At 46.0% G+C, this 27692-nt stretch overlaps 2 long non-coding RNA genes across 3 annotated transcripts in view; one reads left to right on the forward strand and one right to left on the reverse strand.

Moving 5' to 3' along the window:
* Window positions 1-27692, reverse strand: part of LOC115278757 — a 219107-nt gene that overhangs the window by 147125 nt on the left and 44290 nt on the right. The window lies entirely within an intron of this gene.
* Window positions 12789-26300, forward strand: LOC115278760. Of its 2 annotated transcripts, none has more exons than XR_003903085.1 (3): window positions 12789-12865; window positions 13637-13763; window positions 26122-26300. It is a non-coding gene; the product is annotated as an uncharacterized LOC115278760 (long non-coding RNA). The 2 variants fall into 2 exon arrangements; XR_003903084.1 differs by lacking the exon at window positions 26122-26300 and adding an exon at window positions 14191-14545.

The raw sequence follows: 27692 nt of genomic DNA on the forward strand, positions 1-27692 counted from the left end.
AGACTGATGGAGGGAACGAGTCACACCATCAATTCCCCAGAGAGGCAGATTCTGCAAGCTCCTTTGGAACACCTGACGCTTATGCCTCACAGATCCGAGCTGGAAAACCACAGAGATTCTGCTGCTGGACTCCCTACCACCCTCGCCCCAAATAAGCTACAGTAAATTTAGGGGGTGAAGTATCCCCTGGGCTCCTCCTTAGGTGCCCCCAAGAGCTCCAGCTCAGGCCCCAGCAAACTGGCGGAGAATACAGCTGTTGTCATTATCACTGCGGGCCCTTTGCGGGTACAGACTGTTCCGGAGGGGAAGAGCCTGGAAACAGGCCTGCAGAGGGACCTGTGTGGTCCGGTTAGCTAGTCAGCAGCTACGTCCCTGATTCTTCTTGTCCAGACAGCCATGGGAAAGGCCAAAGAGATGCTCAGAAGCTCACTCACCCCAGGGCGGCATAAGGGAGATGCATGGAGAAAGGCATGAAGAACGCCAGCAGGACAAGACAGGGGACTGAGAGCAAGCACACATGGGGGCAGAGGCAGGAATGGACACTGGTCAAAGGCAAATCAGCTGTGTAGGTCTACATGACCAAGCTCTCTCTCTCTGGCTCCTTCTCTCTTTCTCTCTCCCCATCTTTCTTCCAGTTCCTATCAAAGCAAAATTTATGAAGGGCTCGAGGCACTGGATATTCCTTGTATTTCAATCTAACTTTTTGCAATCTCAAGTGAACAGCTTGGCTGCTTCTGCCTGTCAGGGAATTTAAATTGCAGATGGGACAGTGAGCCAGCCGCCTTGCACGGGAGCAGCCCCGCTGGTGCACACCGTCATTGCCTAGCAACCAGGCTGGGGAGACCTTTATGAAGCAGCAGAAAGTTCCACTCTGGAAAGTGCCCTTGACCCACGGCACCTCATGGGAAGAGAAGGAGTTTCCAAAAGGGACACAGCCAGGTAAGAGGTCTGCTCATGTCACAACGGGGTCAAGGCATACAGCCAGGGCACCAACCAGCCTGGCTCCCCACAGCCACCGTCACTAGTGGACCCATCTCTGACACGGATTCCCACTGGTCTCCACATGGCTTTTGACATTCCATTGTTTGGAAGATTGTTTTAAAACCAAGATGCTCCCTTCTTCTCTGTGTGGTCCTCACACCTTGCACACCAACAATGAGTGGAGAGAAATGGGAATGAATAATGCCTCCACACTACCACTCACACAACACACATTCACACAGTCACACACATAGAGAGGCAGGTGCTTATGCTGCTGAAGAACAAATCACCAGAAAATGCCCAGAGCAGGCTAAAAGGAGGGGCAAACCCATTAAATTTGCTTCCATTTGGGCCTCACTTCTCCAGGATGGAATGTGCATGATTGTGGGCCTTTGGCCATGATGAGAGTCAGTGCTGACACAGTAAAGCGTTTGCTGAACTTAGCACCCTAGTCTGAAAGGAAAGGACACACCAAATGCGTTTAAGATTGTCATCAAGGCATATGCTTTTACTTAAATAATCAGCTTGGAGAATAAATGTAAATAGTAGCCCAATGCGTCTGTGCGCACACACTGGTGTTCCACCAACTTTGAGGCAAAACGTACCCTCTGCACACACTCACGGAAAAACACTCTCACATTGGATACCCCTCTCTAGCCTGTGTCCAGGAGATAGCTAGTGTATGAACTGGCTTCCTATCATGGGTTGAATCTACACCCACTCAAAAAGAGAGAGAGGGAGAGAGAGATTGGAGTCCTAACCCTCCAGTACTTCAGAACATGACTTTAGTTAGAAAGAGGATCATTGCAGATGTAATTAGTTAAGATGAGGTCATATGGGGACTTGGCATCAACATGACTGGTGTGCTTCTAAGAAGAAGGGATGGCCACATAGAGACACAGGGACAAGGCCACAGGAAGATGGAGGCAGAGACTGGAGTGTTGTAGCTGTAAGCCAAGGAATGTCAAGGATGGATGGCCACCATCAGGAGCTGGGAAGAGGAAAGGAAAATTCTCCCCTACAGGTTTCAGAGGGAGCATGGCCCTGCCGATACCTTGATTTTGGACTTCTAGTCTCCAGAACTGTGAGACACTCAGTTCTGGTGTTTTCAGCCACCCAGTTTGAAGCAAATAATACAATTTGCTTTTCATTATTCTGTTGGAAGGGACCAGAAAGGCCCATTTGCTGACAGTGACAGCATGGTGTGAAATAGGGATGAGTCTGCACACAGGACAGAGCTCAGCCCTTTTGGATGGAGATGCTGACTTGGAGTTTAAGGGCCTAAAACTTTCTGTGACACAGGCCAGACACATGGGTGGTAACATTTTGGCTAGATTGTTATTTTTTCATTAAACATCTGTTCTGTAGATGATCTGTGGCCTTTGGGCACACTGTCAGGGGACAGTGCTCTTCGGGGTGCTGAGGCTGGTGGGAGCCAGGAGCCCTTGCCCTCATCTTCTGCAGACCATCTGTCCCCTTCACTGAGCACTCCTCAGATGTTGGCCAGTCCTGTCATTTAGCTTGTCCTGTTTCTCCAGGACAGTGAGCATCTTCCAGGGCTGACACCATGCATTTCCTTCACTGGATCCCACAGAGTCCTGTGCACTTAGTAGGTGTTCAATAAATTCGTGACAAATTGATGCATGAGAAATAAAAACATAAAAATCGTGATGTGCACAAAGATTCTTAGTGAGTCACCAATGGAATTAGTCCCCAAGCCCATTCATTTCTGAATTCTTATTACTGCTTTATTATCAGTACCCTCATTCAATGTGAAAATAATTGCATTTTCTTCTTTTAACTAATTCAAAGTATGCTCACATTGGATGGGTTTCCATGGGGGTAGGTCTAGTGGGTGTGATCAGCCCTGAGGTCAGAGACTGAGACAAACATGGGATCCAAGCACCAGATCAGTGAGGAAGCTGGATGTGGAGGGAACCAAGAGTTGGGAGAAGATGGTTCTAGACCCTTTCACTTCCCTTGCCTGAGTATACGTGTCACCAGCCTCATAAATGAAGGCCTTTATGCCTTTGGCATTCTACATATGAGTCTCTGGCCTCCCAGGCTGTAACGGACACAGGGAAGTGTCGCCCAGCCCCTTCTTCTGTGCAGCAGAACGCCCTGTAGCCGACAGCTCCACGAGGTCAGCCTGAGCTCAGGGGACCGAGCGAGGCATGGGCATTGAAGGCAAGGCCTTTGTCCCCCTCATTGTCCTCACTCCAGAGCCCCCAGGTGTTCAGGGACCCACATCACAGATTCAGTTCAACTTGCTCCTCTTCCCAGCCCTGATTCCTCCCCCTTCCTCCATAGGCGCTAATCCCTAAAAATCATCTTGCAGCCCAAACTCCACCCCAGCATCTGTGTCCAGATGGCCCAAACTGTAGGCCAACTCCTCCTTTGGTGCCTTTTTAAAAAACTGTGGCAAATACACATAACATAAAATTTACCATTTTAACCACTTTTAAGTGCACAGTTCAGCGGCAGCAAAAACCTTCACAACGCTGTGCAACTATCACCACCATCCATCTCCAGGACGTTTTCACCCTCCACTACTGAGCCTCTGTACCTGTTGAACACTAACTCCCCATTTCTCCTTCCCCAGAAGCCACCATCCTACTTTCTGTCTCTGTGAACTTGACTACACTAGGTGTCTCTTGGAGGTGGAATCATAGAGTATTTGTCCTTCTGTGTCCGGCTCATAGGACTTAGCATAACAGATGAGTCTTCAAGATCCATCCATGTCTTAGCATGTGTCATAATATGCTTCCTTTTTAAGGCTGGATGATATTCCATTGTATGGACGCACCACATTTTGTTCATCCATTCATCTGTCCACGGATGCTTGGGTTGCTTCCACTTTTAGTTACTGTGAATATATGCCTTTATCTCACAGCAGCTCAGTCCCATATACAATGCGTCCTCCTAGCCCCTTTGTGCAAGAGCTAAGAGGAATGGCAGGCATCTTCAGATTATCCTAATCATGAGGCAAAAAGGGGTGAAAGCTCCAGTCCCCCACCACCTCAAGGATGGTTAGCTGGCAGTTCTTGGGCAGAGGCACAGATGTAGACAAATGAACAAGGCAATATTTGTTTTCCAAGGTGCAAAAAAGTATGCAAGGTGTAGACATGAGGAATGACGGAAAAGCACCAGGGCAATTCAGAAAGGGCTCCTGTCCTCAGTCCTTTCTGGGCCAACTTCCCCGTATAACACTGCCCGTGATGTTCCCTGAAGAGGTGACAGGAGGTGGACAAGGGGCTCCCCACTCTGCAGTTTGCCCTGCCCAGCACCCCCATCTACACAGCTCAGGGGAGGCCAAGGAAGATTGATATGTTCAACATAATAATTCCTGACCTAAGGGAAAAAATGATTGAATGCATTAATCCAACAACAGCTTGGAATGCCTGATGGGTGCGAGGCACAGTGCTAGCCATATGCCACTTTGCCACTGAGACCTCCCCTCCACGAGCTGGGGAACCCACTACCTGGGTCTCCAAATAGGATTGGGCAGAATAACCCAACCAAGCACGGGATAAACACTCTGGTATGTGTCCTCTCTGGGGGGACAGACTGTCACTACGGGATCTATGTTCCTTGATTTACAGGGCTCTCCCCAATGCCTTGCCCCATCCAGTCAGCCATGCACTCATTTCACAGTTGTGTTTTCATCTGCCAGGCACCATGTGGGAGGAACAAAGGTAAGAATGCCTGCCCAGGTGGGTAAGAGAAACCCCGCACACACAAGATGAGGCATGTAGCTTGGTGACGAAGGTCTGCTCTCATCCCAAAACTCAAATAGAGCCTCTGGCCCAAGTCCAGAAGCATAAGCACACGTCTGCCCCTGCCCACATGGGTTCAGCGGGTTTGGAAGTGCCACTTCTGGCTGCTCTCACTCAGAGACCCTGGGCTGATCAGCATCATTCAACAATTAAGAGAGCAGCAGGCCAGCCCTGACCTTCAGAGAGCACCCCCCCTCACTATGTCCTTAATGCCTGCCTCTGCACCACATGGCCCATGATGAAGCCTGCAGGACCTCCCTTCCAAGCAGGGAGTTGGCTGCCAGCTGTCATCTCCAAAAGGAAAGAAAAACCCAAACTGAAGGCACGCGAGCTTCCCCTCTGCCCCAGAAATCCCCCTGCCTGTCGCGAGCCAGACATGATGCAGAAGAATAATAAGGCCCCTTGAATTAAGCGCTGTCAGCAAATCACATGATTTCTTTTTTAATATTGCACCTATCTGGCCCCTGAAAAATGACGATGATGCCAACTTCTCCCAGTTGGATGATAACAGGGACGCACGACCCCTCCCCCAGAGCCAACTCTGAGCAAAGGCAAGGAAAGGAAGAGGGACAGACTGCCTGTGTGTGTTCCTGCGTCTCCTGCTTCATGCCTGCATGCCTCTGGCTGCCTCAGCAGAGAAGGGAGGATTCACAAACTTCCCTGTCCAGTACCTCTCTCCAGCCAACTTTCGGTGGTTTCCATGAGAGCATGGCTGCTACATAAATGTCACATGCTCAGAGTCACCTTCCCAACCTCCTCATCGAAGCCAGAGACCCTCCACGATTCTCCATCGGGGCCCCTACATTTCCATTCCTGGCGTCCCACTGGTTTGCTTGCTCAGGGCATCACTCATGAGATACCATGCCCAGTGAGGGTGGGAACCAAGCTATCTTGTTCATATTCAACCTTCAGGGCCTAGTGCAGTGCCTGGCACTTACATAGGTGCTCAGGAACCATTTGCGGAGTACCTGCATAGTAAATGCTCAGAAAACCCTGCTCCGGTGAGTTGAGCCACATTTCCTAGAGCAGTCAGTGCGTCTAGAACTTTGGCATGCACCAGAATTACCTGAAAAGTTGGTTCAATCAGTGACCACTGGCCCCGCCCCCAGGTTCCAGTTCAGTAGGTCTAGGGTGGGAGGGTCTGTGTCCGTGTTTCCAAACAGCTCCCAGGTGACCGCAGTGCTGCTGGCCCAGGGGCCCCACTTCAAGGATCACATCCTGAGAGAATTGGCCATCAATGCAGACACTCTTTTCCTGATCTTCTGTCTTCCAGTCAGAGCTGTCTGCATGAATACAAGTGATGAAAGCAGACAACTGGGTTCTTCAGGACCAATCTGTGCAATAAGAATAAAAGTATGCTTATCCCCAACAGTGGGAAGGTAAATTGAGGCCAATGGATGCAAAGAGAGGTGACTTGTTCAGGAAGTCACGGCAGCGAAGGCATAGAACCCTGTGTACCAGATACACAGCTTCCTGTTCCAATCACTGAGCTGCATTTTTCTGACACCAACTGTAAAAATGAGTTGGCTTCCAAATGGCTTATTAGAGAACAAATTATTCCCTGTTTTGCCACTCTTTCCATGTGAGTTAATCTGCAAGTCTAAAGTCCAAGCAGGTGCCAGAGTTATTCCTGCAACTGGCACACAACTGCATTCAGAAAGCACAATTAGCACTTCATTAATGTGCCTCAAAATGGGATAATCTACATATTACCCAAAGGCGGCCTCGGTCCCCGCCGCACTTTACCTTAATGTGCCAGCGTGCAGGTTGCCCTGCTAACAGGCCTTTGCAAATCCTAGCATTTGTCAGGTAGCAGGCCCGGCCTCCTCAATTGCACAGAGCAAGAAGGACGCCCTGGTGATAGAGGTGAGGAGTCCTAGATGCATTCTCTCTGCTTCTTCTTCCTGTTCCTTCTCTTCTTGAAAGATTCCGTCCACGACCCCTTGGAGGCGGAGAGAAATATAGGCACCTGGGCCAGGGTGGAGGGGAGGTGCAGAGGCCCAGATTGGGGCGCTGGAGTCCAAGTGGGGAGAAGAAGTCCCCACCAAGGGGCAGCACAGCTCAGGGTCTGGAGCCTGAGCACTATGAGGGGTTTCTCACGAGATTGGGGGGAAGGACGGGGCGGGGGGAGGTGACAGGAAAAGCCTGGCCTGGGGTGTTGGAGCTTCAGCAGGGTGATAAGCTCGAGGGGGTGAGAAGAGGGTCCCTGAAGGGACAGCGGGCATGGGATGTGGGAACCAGCGAGCACTGGGAAGGGCTTCGAACCAGATTGAGGGGACAGCAGGGCACAGTCTGGGAGGCCAAGCTGGATGAGGAAGGCATCCAGGCCATGAAAGGGTGTCCGTAGCAACGGAAGATTGATTACCTACAGGGCTACTGATCAAGTAAGAAAATGTGTTAGAGATCATAGGAGCCAGATTTCCCACTATTAGAGAAGGAAGCTACAAATATAAAAAGGAAGAAAACCAAAGTGAATTCTGAGGTGTTGGACTGGAATTTGGGAATTCTATGTGAATGTGATATACTAAAAGTATATCGAGAGAAAAAATATATAAATACAGACACAACTATGTAAGTACAGACACCTACATATAAACGTACGTGCAGTTATTTCTTCATTCTGTCCACCAAGAAGGCCCAGGAGCCTCCCCAATACTAATGAGCACGCTTAGCCCCACACTTAGCACACTTGGTTTCTCCACATCTTTCTCTACTGAACCAGGGTCCTTGGACAATGGGTGATTCCAGCCAGGAGCAGGGAGAGTGCAAGATGAACCTGGACATTCCACTTTCCCAGAAGTAAGGAAGTACTCAGAGACCGGTAGGGACATCCGAGAAGGATACCACAGCCAACTTGGAAGGACGCCCACTGAGCAGTTCTAAGACTATGTGACTATCAAAATAAACACTGACAGTAAGTTACAATCCATTGATGAAAATATGAAACAATGAGTTCATACTACTATAGGATGAACAAATTGAAGTTTGGTAAAACAAAAAAATAGGGGGTGAATATTTACCTAATCATAAAATATCGCCACACACAGCTATTACAAAGGGGAAGAGAGTCACTTTGCATTGGAGAAGGGTGGCAGACACCACCTTAAGCAAGAGACAGAAGTTAGTATCAATAGGATCGAGACAAGTCAGAATTATACACCACCTGTGAAGACGCAATGCGTCTTGTAGACTCTCCCACTCTGAGGCACATTAACCAAGTGCTAATCGAGCTTTCTGAATACACAGCAAAGACTGATTCACAGCATCACTTCACGAAACTCCTGCCAAAGATGCAAAGTCTGAATCTAATCATGAGAAAACATCAGACAAACTCAACGTGAGGGACATTAATCAATAGTTGGCCTGGAGTCTTCCAAAGTGTCAAGGTCTTGAGAGTTAAGAAGACTGGGAGTCTGTTCCAGATTCCAGGAGGTTGTGGGGACATCCCAGTGAAACGTGGTGTCTCTTCCTACAAAGATCATCACTGGGGCAGTTGGCAAAACTTGACCAGGGTCTGAGGATTAAAGGTTAGTGAGGCATCCATTTATTTCCTGCATTTGATGACTGTTTATGGCCGTGTAACGGCATGTCCTTGTTTGCAAGATATATAAACTAAAGTGTTCATGGGTCATGGCCATTATGTCAGCAACAAACTTGGAAATCACTCAGGAAAAAAAGGTTTTTTTGCACTGCACTTGGAGCTTTTCTATATGATTAAGATTGCTTCAAAAAAAAAAAAAACAACCATGCAGGAAACTATAGCAATGATGACAGCAAGAGAGATCAGAGTCTCCTTCAGCCAACATTGTCTGGCCATGCTCTCGATGAGCTCAGTCTGCCTGGGGACTGAGTGAGTCAGCCTCATGTCCCTATAGTGAGGTCATCACGGTCATGCCCACCGTTTGCCGTATCCTGAGTAGAAGAGTGGCTGAGGGGAGGTGGTGGACTCTACGCCTTCCTGGAGCCCTGCCGCAATTTGGGGAAGGATTCAGGCTACTCAGATTGGGAAGATGGAAGCCTCTGTGACTGACATGCGCACTGGGTCCTGGGAAGGAGAACACTGTCCTGGTGTCCAGATCCGTGTCTGGTGCTCATGGATATTCTACAGCTCCACCCCGAGAAGCTCTGTGTCCTCCTCCTTCTCCTCCTCCTACGCTCCTGTCTGTGCCGGAGCACATACAGTGTGCTCCTGTCCGGGCTCTGACCTCCTGCATGCCCAGGATGAGAAGCCTCCTTCAGTGTAGACACAGGTGTGAACACAGCAAAGACTGACTAACTCACACCCAGGACAGGGCGACCGGGTGGCAAGGGCTCTGAAAACCATGCCGTGAGAAGAGAAGACTCAGGCGAGATGAGGCATCTGCCTTTAAATATTTAAGGAGATGGCCTAGGGAAGAGGCTGGATTTTTCTTGTAAAATTCCAGATTAAGAACCAGAGCAGGGGAGCCTGAGTGGCTCAGCTGGTTGAGCACCCAACTTTTGATTTCAGCTCAGGTTATGATACCAGGGTTGTGGGATCGAGTCTCTTGTTGGGCTCCCCAGTGCTGTCTGTGGAGCCTGCTTGGGATTCTCTCTCCCTCCCTCCCTCTGATCCTCCTCCTTGCTCACGATCTTTTTCTAAAATTTAAAAAAAAAAAAAAAAAAAAAGATCTACAGTCAACGGAGGAAGAGGAAAGGGACTGGAGTTGAGCCCCACATAAGGAAGGCGTTTTCTGGTGCTGGATCTCACTGTGGGCTGAGACCCTGGCAGTGGGCAAGTTTGCACTGAAAGACCACCTGTGAGGGGCGCTGCAGCTATGACCTCTCCAAAGTCAGGATTCCAGGGAAGACCACCCAACCCCGGCAGGGCTCTGAGCAGGAAGAGGAGCCAGAGGCTTAGTGATCAGAGCGAAGGTGGACATTCCTAGGCTTTGCTCAGGCCAGTAGGACAGTCCTGTGAAGCCAGAGCACCCCTCTCTCACCAGCAACACACTCTCTGCCACGCCCACCCCCACTTCTCCAGCATCTGAGGTGAGCAGACACAGCATAAATGCTGAGGTCAGGATTTCTGAGAGAGGAATGGGACTTCATAACACCTCACTGCATTATGTCTGGGACTCAGTGGCCTCCCAGATGTGTGGCTTCCCCGCTCCCATGACCACCATCATGGAGGCTGCCCCAAATCCCAGCTTGGCCCCTAGTCCAGCCTGTTCCCAAATATCTCTGGCTACCCCAAAACACAAGGCGGGTCACCTGCCCAATAAACCCTGGCCTCATCTCCCCATTACCAGTTTCTCCTACTCCAACCCTTGACTCACTGTCCCTGAGGTATCAAACAGGTGAACAAGGTTCAGGTCACAAGCTACAGCTCCTAAGAGGGGCAGGAGACTGTGCTCTGCCTCCCATGTCACCACGAGCTGGGGAAAACCATCGAAGTCCCTGGAAAGGAAGAGTAGCTGCTGCAAGTTCTGTCATCATCATAGTTCCCTTGGAGACCAAGTTTAGGCCAGCATGGTAAGTTTTCCTCGGGCCTGTCACCCACTGACAAGTCCGGCAGACACATATACATGATATGGTCTCCAATTTGCATTTACTGTTTCAGTTGGATTGATTAAAAGAAGCAGATGCCATGATTTGAAGAAGCCCCTTCCTCTGAAGGGGCTTTTCAATAGCACATGGTGGAGATGATGTTAGTGTTTATTGGATTGTCACCTTGGATGCATTATTCCCAGGGGCCTGAATAAAGAATTAGAGCAGCAGCGAGATCTTATTTGACATTTGATGTTTCAATTTCCCAGGCAACATCATGCCTGTTGGATTTTCAGCTTGGATGCAGTGCTCAGCAGACTCCCGTGGCCACGCCCTCCGTTCTCACCACCCCCGCTACCAGTTTTAAGACATTTTTATTATTCACCTTATCCCCCACTTTGATCCACTGGCACAAATCACTTTTACATAACCCATGTGTTCGTGTCACATATAGTTAGCAGATTTGTGTCTCAGAGTTTATTTGGCAGCAAAGCCCAAAGCTGAGAACCAATGACAGCCAGACATTTTTTTTTCCTGGAAACTATGCTTACTTTACTTATGCACTATTTCTGCCACACTGCACGCTGCATGGTGCTTCTGACTGATAACCCCTCTCTGTGGCATCATCTGCTCAAGGTGGAAACACCAGTGAACACGCCACTCGCAAGCGGCACTGACCTCCATTGTGACTCTGCCTCTAACCTGCTCACAACCTCTAGAAAATCCCCTTGACCTTCCCTGCCTCTGTGACCATACTTGTTCTATTCACTTCACAGAGGAGTGGGGAAGAGGTAACGAGATCGTGGAGATGAAAGTGCTCCAAAAAACAGACAGTGCCTTAAGTCTTTAAAGTTTGGTATCATGTAGTTAGGATCAGGTTTAGAAAACGGGGCTTGAACGCTGGGCTAGAAGCGAACACACCTGAGCCATGCTCCGGCCTCCCTCCTCATTTTACAGGGAAGGATGTGGGCACCGAGGGGTGTCACAGCCACTCCCAGGACAGGGGTGGGGCCAGTCAGGCTTGCATGAAACACTAAAGGCTCAGGTTACACCTGACTCTCCACCCATCCAGCTTCTGCTTGATTATCTGATTGGACAGAGAGCTCGCTTCCTCAAAGGTAACACCTTCCACCTTTGACAGGCGTAGGGGCCTCTTCAGAAACACGAGGAAGGAGAAGAAATTTGTGTGGCCTTTTTTCTTCCAACCACTGATCCCAGTGATGGCAACGATGCCCCACAGGCTTCATCGCTCCCTCTTCCGTTAGGCATTCGGTCGGCCGGTGGTTCTCTGTCACACTCCTCCTGCCTGGGTTGCCCTACTTTCTTTGTTCACCCCCCATGTGAGTCCCTTTGTCGTCTTGCTTACCCTGCAATCAACATGCTCTAATTTGTCCAGAACTGACTCCAGGCTCATCTTTGTCGTGGCCACCTTGTCCTTGGCAGCTGACAGGACATTCAGGACCTGGTCGGTCACCTTCAGTCTGGGCAGCTACTGTCAGCAGCTCTTTAAATTCAGCAGCAAGCCGGGGGGTCAGGCATGGACAAGTAGAGCTTCCCGTGGTCCTTGTCCACTGCTCATACCTGGCAAAAAAAAAATTAAGGCCTTGAAAGAACCCAGAGAGGCAGACAGAGCCTTCAGCTTGGCTGGGTGCTGGTCAGGGGCCTGCCCTCCTCCAAAGAAGCACCCTGCACTTGCAGAAGATGGAAGGAGAGACCCGTTGCCATGGAGACCATGGGGCAGCCTAGACTGCCTGCAGCCTGTGAGGAAAAGGCACTGGGAAGGATCACGGTGAGATGCAGGAATTCACCCACCCACAACCGCTACCCAACCCGCCGCGCATCCTTACCAAACCAACCAGCACCTGGGCTGTTTCCATCATGGTCCAGGAGGGGGCGTGGCCGACGTGAGCCATCCCTGTGGGAGGTGGGAGGCCTTCAGGTGTGTGCCTGCGATAGGTGTGTGATGTGTGTGCGTGCCTGTGTCTGTGTCTGTGTGGGTGATGACACAGCATCAATGCCTCCTTGGACAAGGCCTCTCTCTTTGGGGGCACAAGAATGATATTAACTCTCCTGGAGCAACTGGAAGGTGATGACTTGAGGCTTAGCGAGTCACTCCTCTGTGCCCCGGAGCACTCTGCACATGCCTCCATTAGCACTAATTACACAGGGCTCTAATTATTTGTTTACACATCTGGTTCCCCCACTGGAGCAGCTCCAGCCCAAGGCTCCATCTTGTTTTTATGTGCCTGATTCCCAGCACTACTATGTGTCCCTGGCACATAGGTGCCCAGTGAGTGCTGTCTGACTTAGTGAATCTCTCCCAAGAACAAGGTCAGAGTAGTCTGGATTTAAAACAGCAGCATGCAAGATCCAGGCTCAATTCAAGCAGCATCCATGGGGCTCCTGTTACACTGGGGCACAGAGCTGTAAGGCAGCCTACTGTCACAGAGCACACACCGAGCGACAGGAGCGCACAGACTGTGACCCTCCCTCCCTTGTGACAGGGACACCACAGCAGAGGCAAGCATGATGTGCTCTTGTCACAGCGCTCGCTAGGAGAGGAACCCAGAAGACCTCACCACTGGGCATCTGCTTTGCAGGTTACCAAGCGAAGGCTTGGTCTTATTTCACATTCATCTAGTTGCTTCAATTTACATACAGTGCAACCACTCTTCTTGGTTGTACGGGTTCATGCATAGATTTTGAGTTAACTATGGGAGATACAGAACCAGTCTATCACTGGTCTACTTTATTTTGCTCTGTTAAGTAATGGCCCATATTTTATCTGGTCCCATTTTTGTGTCATATCTGCTTTTAGAGACCTGTGACTGCAAACCGAGTTCTGTCCAGGAGCCTCATTAGATTTCCCCCTAACTTTGAGTCCTATTTGACATTTCAAAGCAAAAGAGGACAGTGCAGGAAAAAGAAGCAAGGTGGGGTGTGTACCCACTTACCTGAGAAAGGACTTTTGCTCTAGAATCACAGGAGCCGGAGCAGGAATCCCATAAGGATGCACTTCGCCCTACACCACTGGTGGGCTCCTGAAGAGTTATACCTGATTCTAATTATATTATACTATCTATCAGTCCGTGTTTCTGCTGGTCTCCAATCCTTAGCCCCATTTCCCTCACCTTCCCACCTCTCCCCTCCCCGTGCACCCCCAGGGTTTCAGGTAAGCAGAAAATTGATAAAATTGCTTGCAAATAAACTTGAATGTGGTGGGGAAATTGCTATTATTTGCAGGAGATCTTTAAAAATCATTTCTTATGGGAATAAATATTTCCCTAGGAGAACAAGCATATGTGAGCATGTTTTTTAAACCACAAAAGGTTGGAACTTGTACGTTCACATTATGTTGCTCTTCAAAGCAGTTCTGTGGGATGCTGTTGACTCCTTCCACGTTTGCTGCTATTATCCTGAACACTGCTGGAGCTGTGCCTCAGAAACTGCCTCCAGAGTCAATATATGAGCCACACGAGAAAACCAGCCTCGCTTTTTGTAAGTCACATATATTTTTGTCAAATACATTTTCTCCTCCCCAATACTTGAGGGCTGGTCTCCATTGATTTTCATTAACCTAATGTCCAACCTCAAGGTCAGGAGTAGAGCAGTCAAGCATCATTAATGTGGAATCCACTATTTTAGAATAAGAAATAATGCAGCCCATAAACTTCAGCCATACACTTGCTGTTCTTGAAGGAAGGATTTGGTAAGCAAACTAATCATATACTGTAAATCCGAAGAAAACTATTTAAATCCACTTTAAAAAATAAACTTCTCAAGCATTCTCAAGAACACTTTAGATTAAAGCACCCTTTACAAAACCTACTTGTGGATTCATTACAAATTGCCTTTATTAACCAAAGACAGCCATCCATGGACTTTTAGGGACCTTGTTTTATTGACCTATTTCCTGTTACTGTAGGCACTTCAGTGGAATGAAGCTGCATCTCACTAAAATGGTCTCATAATTCAGACTTTTTGCCACACTCCAGCAAATTCTGATGAAGTTTCCTCAACTAGACTGAACCATATGAAATCAGCGATACTTAACCATTTTGGGCCTATAAAAATGGCAACTTTATATGGCACAATCTAATATATTTCTTCCCTGGCGTTCCTTCCCAGGGACTGAAAAGCACTCTACATTTCTAAGCTTTCTTCATATATTTTAAAGATAAAGCAGGACAACGGGATTGACTGCCCCAGGTCCCCACCCCTGCCCTTCAGTTCACAGGTCACAGAAACTGGAAGATCTTGAGGCAGAAAGTCATTCAAAACAACCACAGCAACATGGGATACAAAGAATGCTAAAACGAAAATAAATAGAACTTTTAAAAAAATGCTCTCTGCTACTTTGCCATCATGCCAACCCATGCCCTCTCCTTCATGCCAGTGTGCCCTGAGCAGATGGGTGGGCAATCCAGAAATCACTTCAGGGACAAAGTGCATCTTGCCTGCCCATAAGTGTAACCCATTAGGGCCCAAGAGACTCAACTCTGTCTGCGTGAACAAAATCTCCAATGTAAGACTCTGAAAGGCTTGGGATAAGAGGGGAGCAAATTAAAGTGTAATACAATGGAACCTCAGGAAATGGACAAATGTAAATTAGGATAGACAGAAATTATTCTCATTTTTACAAGGCTCCTCATTAACTTATTTGATAGCATTCTGAGAATTGGTTTAAGAAATGCAGGGATGTGTAGACTCAAGAGTTCAAGAGTGAATCATCTCTGCTTCCAGGCAATGAAATGGATTTGCACTGCAGCAATAAGGGTTTCTGATGAGTATTAGGAACTTCGTGGATTGTGAAGGTTAGAGGAAAATGAGCAGGAGTCGGGTAGCGGCAGGCCATAAAATGTCTTTGTCTGGAAGTATCATAGAAGAGAAGCCCTACTTTGGGAGATCAAGAGTTGATTCTGTCTTCATTTGACACCACCTACCTTCTGTCAGAGTCCACAGTGGCTGGTGACAGCCTGGTCCACGTGGCATCTCTTGAAGTAGCTGCAGCCACTGGGGCAACCATGGGAAGGAGGCAGACAGGGTCGGACAGTGGCTTCCTCTGCGGGGCGAGGGAGCTCTTCCAGCCCTCGGGACGGCTCCGGCAAGACCACCCTCCTCAACCCTGTTGTAGGAGCCACTCGGGGTTAACCATCGTCAAAGCACACACTTCATGAAACAGAAAAGGAGAAAAAGCTACCTGAAGGGGCATCTCTTCTGCACTGTGAGGCAGGAGAGTAGGGGGAGTGATTTGTGTTTAGTTTATTTTTAACTAAGTGACTTACAGACATGGAGGATGAAAATTCCAGGTAGATTTGAAGCTACAGCCTTGCCCCATGAAGCTGCTCCAAAAGGCACTTTCCAGGGGCCAGCCCGGTTCACATGCCAGCATCACAGGAAGGGAGCTCTTCCCACTCCCGTAAAGCCAAACGAACTTGCCACTTTGAGTCCCCATCTCCCAGTGACTTGGGAACAGAGTGGTAGTTTGTGGCAACAGAATTAATGTGGCTCTATAGGTAATTTGAAAACGCCAAGAGTAGTGAATTATCACATGAAAATGCAAATCGTTCCTTATCTGGGCTGTTCCACGGATGCTATGATTCATCATTGACTGTTCAGCTGTATATCCAAGTAAGATTTCAGTGAGAAGGGTAGAAAGGCAGGGCCCAGGCATTCTGCCTGGAGAGATTTATAGCTCCTTTTATCCAGATGTAAAAGCACACGGTGTTGGGTGGGAATATTAAACCTATAAAATCTCAATCTATCATGTAGTCCTTACTTGAAGAGGGCCAAAGGACACATAAGCATATACTTAAACCCTCCAAAATGTCCTCTCTTCAGCCATGTACATGCCTGTCACACAATTCACCCTTCCCTTTGCCTTCTTATCTGAGTCAAGGCAAACTCTTCTATCCATCCACCCACCCATCCACCCACCCATCCACTCATTTATCCATCCATCCAGTTTTCCTTCATATCTTTACTCATTTTTAGTGGGTATTTTGAGGAATCCATCAGCCTTTATGGCTGGTCACAGTAAAATCCACAGAATCCAAGTGGGTTTTCCCATTTTCTCTTTACTTAGTGTAAAGGATGTTTATTAAAAGAGGAGACACCAAGCTTGATAAGTGGACCTGGACTCCATGCCAAACAAACTTGCAATCATCTAAGCACTGGAATGCAAGGGAAACCCTCCCTTACTTAGGTAAGTCAGGAGGTAACACGTACATAGCATTCTCCGTGTGCCAGTCTGGTTCTCAGGGCTCTATGAATATTAAGTCATCTACAGAACCTGGCAGATGGGTGTCACCCTGAAGGTCACTGACATAGCACACTCCATTTCTTAAAACTATCATGGACAATAATCACTGAAGCTCAGGTGCTTCCTGAGGGGACCACACTCTGGGTCTTATGTGGAGCCTCTGCATATCCCAGTATAGGACAAACTAGGATCCAGGTCACTGAGCAGCTAAATGGTTGGTTTTCCATCTTCCCCTTGTTCCCTTGTAATTCCTTGTGTGTCCTTGTAATTCTTTGTGTATCTCTTTGCCTCACAATCAGAGAAGCCTGACCAGTAAAGAGTCATGCAAAAGTTATTCCACAAATAACTTCCTGGGCACCAGAGTTTCAGGCAAAGAATTCCTGCAGAGGAAGGAGGGGTGGTCACGCTGGAAGGGGAAGCTGTAGCCAATACCAAACTCTAATGGTTTTCCAGGGCTGCCATAACAAACTAGGTGGCTCAGAACAGCAGCATATCAAATGCAGCTGGCAGAGTTGCATCATGCATCCGAACTGGGATTCCACCCATCTGTCTCTTTCATACTTGGTTTTAAGAAAGGCACGTAGTTTCTCCTTTCCTTAAACATACTGGATGTCCTTCCAGGATGAAGGTGCATGGAGGATAAGTTTGTGACCATTTTCATACAGTAATACCCACCCCTCCTAGATCTCTATGTGCTCCACCCACGTCCTCCCCCCAAATTCCTCCACCCCACCAGATACCAGCATTCTACACCATAAGAAGTGACAGCTGGTTGGACCATTTGTGGAAGGTCATCTTGTACTTTCCTCATTTCTCCAAATGTAAATCAGGCAAAGGAGGTATCTAATTTTTAGATCAGCTTGAATCAAGTAGAATTTACATACAATAAAACTCACCAAATTTTAACATCTAATTCAGTGAGCTCTAATAGACATATACAGATGTGCAACCACCACCACAATTATGATACAGAATATCACGCCACCTAGTAGAGGAAGATCTGTTACACCAAGTCCCACTCAACTGCACCCTCCAAGCACATCCCACAGAAAAACAGCACAAGTCTCTCCATCAGCTTAGTATATGGGCTATAGAGTGCTATGTAGTTTGAGTTCTAGGGCAAATATTTCCCTTGTGCCTCTTAGCCACCAGTCTCCTTCGCCTACTTCTCTGGCAACCACTGATCTGCTTTCAGTCCCCACACCTTTGCCTTTTGCAGAAAGTGATATAAATGAGATGATAAACTATGTTGTCTTTGTGCTGGGATTTCTTCACATATCACAATGTTTTTGATATTCTTCATGTTGTTGCTCAGACCAGTAATTCATTCCTTTTCATTGCTGAATAGTATTCCATAATGTGCATTTGCTACAATTTGTGAATCTGCTTACTTGTCAATAGATATCTGGGTTGTGTCCAACTTGGAGTCAGTGAGAATTAAAACTGCTATGGCCACGTTCGCTGGTATTGGGACAAAGATGCCAGAGTATGGTGAAACCTGGTATGAGCTGTGCTGTGAAATGTCACAACCTCTAAACCTCTTCGCTACATGATCACAGGCACATTTTCTGGGGCAAGCTGGCCATTGCTCAGTGAGATCCTCCCCCAAAGAGTCGAGCTGGTCCAAGCCACCAGGGTCTCGAGAGTGAGAGGCTTTGAAACACAACTCCATCTGAGATAAAACTCTGGATGGAGGTGCCGCCTGGCAGGAGGATGGCTTGGACACAAATAGGATAGAGGCTGGGAGTGGAGGGATGCCTGCAACAAAGGAGGGATGCTTGACTGCTGGTCCATGAGAGTGCAAAGTTCCTGTGCCAAAACTAGGAAGCAGGGTGAAGCCATTTCCACCCCTCCTGCACTTGTGCATTCACATCCACATGCATGCAGGCCAAACTGATCCACCTCAGTAAGCTGAGCAACACCACCTAGTAGAGGAAGATCTGTTACACCAAGTCCCACTCAACTGCACCCTCCAACCACATCCCACAAAAAAACAGCACAAGTCTCTCCATCAGCTTAGTATATGGGCTATAGAGTGCTACGTAGTTTGAGTTCTAGGGGAAACTAGATGCAACTACATTTGGGTTTCAGTCTGTTTGCTGGTTCATTTATTTGGGTTTCTCCCTCTGTCTTTGTTTAAATTTGTTATGATTTTTTGTTTTGTTTTGTTTTCTCCTTTCTTTTCTTTTTCTTGGATACAGAAAAAGAAATTTTTATTTTTTTCTTAAATTTTTAAAATTTTTTAAATATTTTTCACTGTTTTCATACTTTTGTAAATTTTTTATTCTATTTCACTTTATTTCATCTTATTCTATTTCATGATATACATTTTTAAATTTTTTATCTTTTTTTAAATTTTCTTTATATATCAAGCTTCTTTCAGCAAGCTGACCAAAACGCACCTAGGATCTAGCTTCCATTATTTGATTCTTTGTTTTCTTTATAATTTTTTAATTTTTACTTTTTGTTTTATTAATTTTTTCCTTCCTCAAAAATGACAAAATAAAATAATTTACTCCAAAAGAAAGAAAAGGTCAACAGAGATATAAGCAAGATGTCTGAACTAGAATTTAGAACCCCAATAGCAAGAATACTTACTGAGGTTGAAAAAAATGCACAGAATCCTGTCCTACGGAGATAAAAGAAGTGAAATGTAGTCAGGATGAAATTTAAAATGCTATACCTAAGATGCAATCTCAAATGGATGCCATGGCAACAAGGATGGATGAAGCAGAGCAGCAAATCAGCAATATAGAAAAAAATATGGAAAAAAATGAAGCAGAAAAAGAGAAAAACAAAGGCAAGAGCGCATGATACAAGACTTAAAGAACTCAGTGACTTATTAAAAAGGAATAACATCTGAATCATAGGAGTCCCAGAAGACGAAGCGAGGGGAAAGGGGGCAGAAGTGTTATGTGAACAAATTATAGCAGAAAACTTTTCTAATCTGGGGAAGGACACAGACATCAAAATTAAAGAAGCCCAGAGAACTCCCATTAGATTCAACAAAAACTGATCATCACTAAGGCATATCATAGTCAATTAAAAAAATACAAAGACAAGGAAAAAATTATGAATGCAGCAAGGGGTGGGGAAGCCCTTAACCTGCAAGGAAGACAGATCAGGTTCACTATTCCTAAAATAGTAGGAGAGATAGTTTCCCAGACAAATAAAAACTAAAAAAACATGTAACCACTAAACCATCTCTGCAAAAAATTTTAAGGGGGACTCTTTGAGTGGAGAAAAGATGAAACAAAACAAGAAAGACCAAAAGCAATGAAGACTAGAGACAGCATCACCAGAAAGCCCAACTCTACAGGCATATAGTGCTTCTATAAATATTGGGGTACATGTGCCCCTTTGAAACAGCACACTTGTATCCCTTAAATAAATACCTAGTAGTGTAATTCCTGGGTCATAGAGCAGCTCCATTTGTAATTTTCTGAGGAACTTCCATACTGTTTTCCAGAGTGGCTGCACCAGTTTGCATTCCTACCAGCAGTGCAAAAGGGTTCCTCTTTCTCTGCATCCTCTCCAATATCTGTTGTTGCCTGAGTTGTTAATTTTAGTCATTTTGACTGGAGTGAAGTGGTATCTCATTGTGGTTTTAATTTGTATTTCCCTGATGAGTGATGTTGAGCATTTTTTCATATGTCTATTTGTCATCTGAATGTCTTCTTTGGAAAAGTGTCTATTCATGTTTTTTGCCCATTTCTTCACTGCATTATCTGTTTTTTGGGTGAATTTTTAGTAATTTTGCTGAAGAAACTGCCTTTATTCCATTGGATATTCTTTCCTGCCTTACCAAAGATTAGTTGGCCATACATTTTGTGGGTCCATTTCTGAGTTCTCTATTCTGGTCTATTGACCTATGTGTCTGTTTTTTGTGCCAGTACCATAGTGTCTTGATGATTACAGCTTTATTATACATCTTGAAATCTGGGATTGTGATGCCTCCAGCTTTGGTTTTCTTTTTCAGGATTGCTTTGGCTATTCAGAGTCTTTTCTGGTTCCATAGAAAATTTTAGGATTGTTGTTCTAGCTCTGTGAAGAATGCTAGTGTTATTTTGATAGGGGTGGTTTTGAATATGTAGATTGTTTTGGGTAGTATCAACATTTTAACCTTATTTTTTTTTCCAATCCAGGAGCATGGGATATTTTTCTGTTTTCACATTTCTTCTGCCTGAAGAATTTAATCTTTTTTAGTTCAAGCCTGCTATGGCATATTCTCTAACTTTTTGTTTGTCTGGAAAAGTCTTCATTTCACCTTCATTGCTAAAAGATATTTCTCTTAGGTATAGAATTCTAGGTTTGCAAGGGTTTTTAATCATAACTTCAACATGTTGCTCTATTATCTTCTGGTTTTAGTTCATGATAAGAATTCTGCTATCGTTTTTCTTTGTCTTTTTATACATAAGATGTCTTTTTCTTGGCTGTTTTTATGATTTCCTGATTACTTCTGGCTTTCAGTCATTATTATGATGTGCCTTGGTGTGATTTTATATTTCTTCTTCTTTAGTTGAAATTACTGGATCCGTGGGTTCCTATTTTTCATTATACTTTAGAAATTGACTATTATTTCTTGAAATTTTTTTCCTTTCCCACCGTTTCCTCTTTCCCTACTTCTAGAACTGGAAGGAAAAGCATTAAATCTTACAGTTACAGTTGGAGACTTCAATATTCCTTTCTCAAAAATTTATGGAACAGTTAGACAAAAAGTGTGTAATACAATAGGCCACTTCATATTGTCGCATAGGTCACTGGTATTGTTTATGCTTTTTAGTAATTTATTCTACATGTAATTTTGAATCACTTTTATGCTTCTTCAAGCTCACTGATTTTATTTCTGTATCATCATGTCTACACTAATTCCATCCAGCATACTTTTCATTTCAGATAATGTGTCTTTTACCTCTAAGAGTTCCATTTGGTCTTTGATTATATCTCCCACCTCACATTTACATTTTCCTGTATTTTTTAATAGATAGAGAATTTTTATAATAGTGGCTTTAATATCCTTGTCTACTAATTGCATCATCTCTTTAATGTCTGGGCCTATTTCTCTCAACTGATTTTTCCCCTATTATTCATTTTATTTCCTTCTTTTAATGTCTTATAAGTGTGTGTGTGTGAGTGTGTGTGTTGGATTTTGCTCTTACACATAGTTAAGCCACTTGGCATCAGTTAGATTCTTTTGAGATTTCCTTATAGCCTTTGTTAGGGCAGGTCCACACCAACTATTAGTCTAGAAGTAATTGAGTTCTAGTACCAAGATAATATTCTTCTGAGGATTCTACCCAAGGCTGCATATATTAGATCTTTTCACTCTTACTGGTGGGATCATGAATTATTCTTACTCCTCTGTGTACTCTAGAAATGTTACAGTCTACTGCTTTCTAGTGGGTTCCTCTAGCCACAGTAAGTTTCCTCTCATGCATGGGCAAATCCGTACTCTGCCAAAGATGCAAGGAGATTTCTATGCAGACTTCCAGAGTTCCCTCTCTGTGCAATTCCATCCCATTTTCTGTCCCACTCTACCCTGAAAATTCTGGTTTCCTTGGCCTCCCCAAACTCTGATGCCTGTCTTCTCAAGCCACTAAGGTCACTAGGCTGTTTTGTTCCCATCACCCTGACTTTACACTGTGGCCTGGAAACCACCTTCAGGAGTAAACAGGCAATCCCAGAGTTCACCTCTTTCATTTCCCTTCTCTCCAGGATCATACTCCTGGGCTACCTGCGGTCCAATCTCTGAAAACCATTGTTTCATACATTTTGCTTTGTCTTTCAGTTGTTTAAAATGAGAGTATAAATCTGGTCCAGTTACTCTGTTATGGATAACCGTGGAAGTCAGCACCTATCTTTGAAGAATTCTGAAGGATAGATTCCCATATTTTCTGCACTGATCCACCCTGTTTCTCCACTTAACCTCACTAATTTCTTTGCATATTTTCTCTGGACTGTCTTCTGAACTGCTATATTTTAGATCTACTGGAAAGGATTCGACACAAATACAAGTGTCCAGGTTGGGCTCTGCCAACCTTAAGTATGTACTCTCCAGACTACAGGAAAACAAAAATTCAACTTAATATAGTGATCTCATGATCTCTTATTACAGACAAAGGGCACTTGGTCAAATGACCTGACCCTAATCAGTGGAAGTGCTGACAGGGACCCTGGACTGGAAGTTGAGCAAACCAGGGTTCTAGTTCCATTCTGTGACTTAGTAGCCATGTTCATTTGGACATTTCTTAAGCGCAGCTTTCCAATCTGAACACTGAAGTGGTGGAACTAGATAACATTTCAGTATCCTTCTAATTTTAATTAATGATCCTAGAGTCTATCTGCAAAATAAATCTGACTGTGGTCCCTTTCCGTCCCCTTTTCCACATGGGGAAGTTATGCAAGAACGAGCTTTGCCCGGGTTGTGAACCACTACCACCCATCAGTTCTCTGGAAGGCTGAAAATGATCCTCTGGGTTGGAGGACCCTCAGTGAGACTATCCTGTCTCCATGCTCTAATATGAGCTGAATGGAGGGTCATCATCTTACTGGGCCCACCCGTTATTTTGTTTACTCAGAAAGACATCTCCGTCATTTCATTTGCCAGCTTCTTCTTTCCCTTCAACAATTTGCCACCGTATAAATGCATATTCCATATCCTTGCTAACTTCAACCCTGAAAAATCCAATCTCCACTCCCCTCTGCAACTGCCACAGGGTGAAGGATCTTTTCTTCCCCATTCCATCTGTCCCTACCTTGACAACCATCCACTGGGTGCTCCAACCATCATGGCACAACAGCTCTGGGCCCACCACAGGGAACAGAGGGAGAGAATGGGAACCAGCAGGGTGCTGCTAAAGTGACTATAAAATAATAATCCCAGTATCAAATGCTATTGAGGTTCAGCAATCAAGCCCTGAGAACACATTACATTCCCAGTAGAAATCTAGAGTTGGAAACCTCAGAAAGCAAACAGTCATCTTCTGGCTCTGGCCACTCCTTCTCCGGGTGACCTTGAGCAGGCACCTTCTTTCCTAGGACCTTGGTTCCCTCCCATCTAAAATGGGGTGCCCCATTTCTGGACCCTCATAACTCGGGGCTGTTGATAGAACAAATAAGATGATAACTAAAAGGGCAGAGTTTGCTGAATGAATGGTGGTAGCGACAATGCTGAGAAATTAGATTTTCTGTGCTGATGAGCTGCAAATACCTGCATGCGCACATGCACAGGAACTTTCTTTTCAGGCTTTCAGGCTGTTAAAAGACACTGTGATTTCCCAATTCACCCCTAGAGTTTCTTTGTGTTGTCCTGAAGAAAAAGAGGAAAGGAGGTGGGGATGGGGCAGATTTACTCCACAGTTGCTATTTTAGTATCCAGAGGAGCCAGGCTTGTTGATTGCAGAGAGATTGCTATCTCTCTTAGGGCTCAATGAAGGTCACCTTCAAATCTTTTGCTAAACCAGATGCTCCTTTTCTCACGGCGCTCAGCCCAGGCAGAATCTGGGACCATGTGGGGTTAATAGGGTGGGTAGTATGCAGAAGATGCCCTGAGTGCTAAAAGAATGCACTTGGGGGGATGGGGATGAAATGGGGTGAGAAGGATTTTCAGTGCCCCTCCCTCCAGTGACAATAACAGAGGTCTGTGAGGCTGTGAGAAGTTGCTTTTAATAATAATACTACCCTGCTGGCACGGGATCTCCCAGGGAGACAGTGGGCTAAGGGGAGGGAAGACTTATACATGGAAGTCATAGATCTTCCACTGGATATGGTCACTGCCTCACAAGAAGGTGCTAAGGCGAGAAAGAGAGCCATTGGAAGATTGCCAAAGCTGTGATGTTAGTTTCAGGAACAGAGGAGAAAGAGGACATTCAAACACTGATCCAGGCATCCCCCAGCTTTAGGAGGGAAGAACAGTGGGTGGAGGCGACCCATGAGGGGATGCACAGAGAAAAGGCCTCCTGGAGCAAGATTGATCATCACCCAATCTGGAATCCAGACCGGCATGCCCACACTTCTGTGTGCCTGTCATTCATTCCCAACCATGTGTTTCTCTGTCCTGTCCCCACCTACCACTCGACCAAGGCAGATGCCAGAATGCCAGGCTCTTGGGAGACCTTTGTTGATGCCTCTGTGCACCCCTAGCAAGCTCTGCATCTCTGCATATAGCCATCAGCCCGTGCAGAGTCCCTGGGGAAAGAGCTTTGAAATGGAATCATTTTCTTATTAGAAGCAATGGGGTGTTTTCTCAAGATCCTATTTCTACCTTAAAGTCTGAGGAATTCCATCTCTGCAGCTCCCAGTGGGTCTGGAGATCAATCAGGCTGGGGTGGAAAGGGGGTATTAATAAGAATCAAATTAACACACTGTGCTTTAGTTCTCTCCCATTTCACCCAGTGTCTCTGGGCCTGGCCTCTGGGACTAAGAGACAAGTTCAGGTTTTATTTGGTGTGCGTGTGTGCGCGTGTGTGTGTGTGTGTGTGTGTGTGTGTGTGTGTGTTGGCAAGTATCCATGTGTGAGCTCAAATTTATGCGCTTACATTGCCTCTGGGGGTATCACTAGCCTTCAAGTTGGATGCCTTTGATGGCTGAGTCCTCTCCTGACTTCTCAATCAAACTCTACCCTTGGTGCAGTAATCTGTCTTTAACAACTCCCACTGCAAGTCAATAAAATGTCAATGTAGTTCTTCTTTGGTTAAATCTTTAATCTGTGTAATAGCTCTCCTTTCCCTGGCTTGTTAAATCAAACTTAGGTTTACCTGTCCCCTACCCCCACTTCTTCCCCACCCCCTTGGCACGGCCACCTGACCTTAAGCAAAGGAATGAGGTGCTCCACGGGGAAGTTGATAGAAGAGCCTTTGAGAATTGGGAGACCAAAATGGTGGACCCCTTGAATGTCTCTAGTTTCCTCCTACTCTTGGAAACCCTGAGCAAACTAGCTTTCTTTTGTACTACTCAATTCCTTGAGTTTTTCAAAGTTGCTTTTCAAGTAAACAGTAGTAATGTGGATAGTATCCTATAGGCATTAAGAACCAAACTCAAATCCCAGCTCTATCACTTGCTCACTATATGATTTAACTTCCTTGGATCTCAGTTTCTTATCTGCCCAATGAGCATGATTACAATATCCTCACTGCCTACAGAGAAAGATTGAAGGAGTTAGCATACATAATGCACTTAGAACAGAGGCTAGCTTATTCTAAATGCTATATGCCTATAGGCTACCTGCTATTGCCAAGATTTGTATTATCTGCTTCCTACTATCTATTTTCTCTTCAGCTCAGTTCCTAAATTGGAATGGCCTCTTGTACCAGGTACAACCTGGGGGTTAGGTAATTAGAAGCTCCACTCTTTCTGGGCAATGAAAGAGCACATGATGGAAACTATGCCATCAAATACCCCTCTCTGGAATTTGTATATTGAGCATCAGAACCGAGACTGAAAACTACTGGTTATAGCTGCACTGTGACCATACAGTGGCTGCTTCCTGGCCTCAGAGCCTGGTGTTTGCCCATCTTCAAGCCCCTTCTCCAGCCTCCTTTCCATGCCAGGGGCTCCCTTTAGGTGAATTAACTAGTTTGTTTCCTTTGCTTGCAGGCAAAGAATATTGACCCCCTACAAGAGGAATTCAGGGTTCAGATGCTTCTTTACGACAAGAGCTTCTATTCTGCCACTTCCCACAACCATTACCTTCACCTTCTGACTCCATGTGCTACCTGGCCCCTTCTCTTTTATTTGGCAGCAAAAAGAAAGGTTAGAGGAGGAGAGGAGAGAGTCTCCAGGGGCCTGGGGAGAAACACCAGGACCATCAGTCTTCCTTTTCTGAAGGCGTGGCTTCCCCTCATAAGCCCCCTCTGCTCTGACAAGAACTTCGTGGTGATGGCCACAGTGGTGGCCAATACAGAAGCAGAAAGTGGGAGCGGTGGCTCTGACATCAGTCACAAACTGCAGGGCTCAGCTTCCAACATATCGCACACTGCGTCCTACTCCTGAGCAGAGCACTTACTAAACTTGAATTCGGATCAGCCCAGTTCACCCAGAGAATAGGAGGCTGGCTCACTTGCCAAAAGTAATTTTCCCAACACTCCATGGATGGGAAGCCAAATCGCCATTTCGCAAAATAAAAATAAACTGACTTTTCATGAATTGATTTTTAATGAATTCTCTCAGGCCCCCTGTGCCCAGAAGCACACAGAGAACCACCACTCAAAAAAAAAAAAAAAAAAAAGGCTCACAGGAAGTCCCATGAGTGTATTCTAAGGGGGAAAAACTGGCAAGGTTGGTGGGGAATCACCTCACATTTAGAGATCACCTACTGTGTTCCGGAAGCCTTACGTACCCTATTTCATTTTACCCTTCACAATGAGCCCAAGGGCTAGGACACACTGCTTTGATGTGAGGGAAAACTGAAGCTTGAGAGGTTAGTAACTTGCCCACGCTCCTTTATGTCACACAAGCGCCTTGTTAATCCACCTCTTTGCCAGCTCTGGCCAGGGTGAAGGGAAGAGTCCAGCGGGAGAGAACCCGCACGAGTGGGCCACACAGGCATGCAGAAGCCACCTGAGAAGGGTAATCCTGCATATATGCATCCCCAGCCCAGCCCACCCATTCTTCTATTTGGAAACCAAAAAGTATGGAAAAAGCAAAACTGATGTTTTGTGCGAGTCCTCCATTGGCAAGGCATTGTCACAAATGCTCATTTACAAAACCCCTCATCTACGAGGCCATTAGAGACCAGGAGACCAGGGCTCCCCACAGTTCATAACTCAGCCAGGGTCACATAACTCCCCAGGGGTGGGGACGGGTTGCTCAACAACAATGTCACTCAGTTTCTTCACAGCAGCATGTTTGCCCCCGCCTTAGGACTCACTGAGTTCTATACCGCCATGTTACAAGTCAGTAAATGAAGGCCAGGAAGGGGGAGCACATAGGTGGCTGACTTGGTACCCCAACTTGCTTCCTTCCCTTTCCCAAGACCACTCTGTAGGCTCTTGTACTTTCTGATTGGGAGTGAGTGTATCAATAGCCTCCTAAATACTCTAGAGAGTATTTGATTTCCACACGCCAACTGAGTGATCTATCTAAAATGAAAGTTGGTTTAAACTTCCACTTGCTTAGGGCAGAGGCATGTATATACCCCAGGGAATACACAAGACACACTGGGGTAC

This window comes from Suricata suricatta, chromosome 2, assembly GCF_006229205.1.
Source record: "Suricata suricatta isolate VVHF042 chromosome 2, meerkat_22Aug2017_6uvM2_HiC, whole genome shotgun sequence".
In the NCBI taxonomy this organism is placed as follows: Eukaryota; Metazoa; Chordata; class Mammalia; order Carnivora; family Herpestidae; genus Suricata; species Suricata suricatta.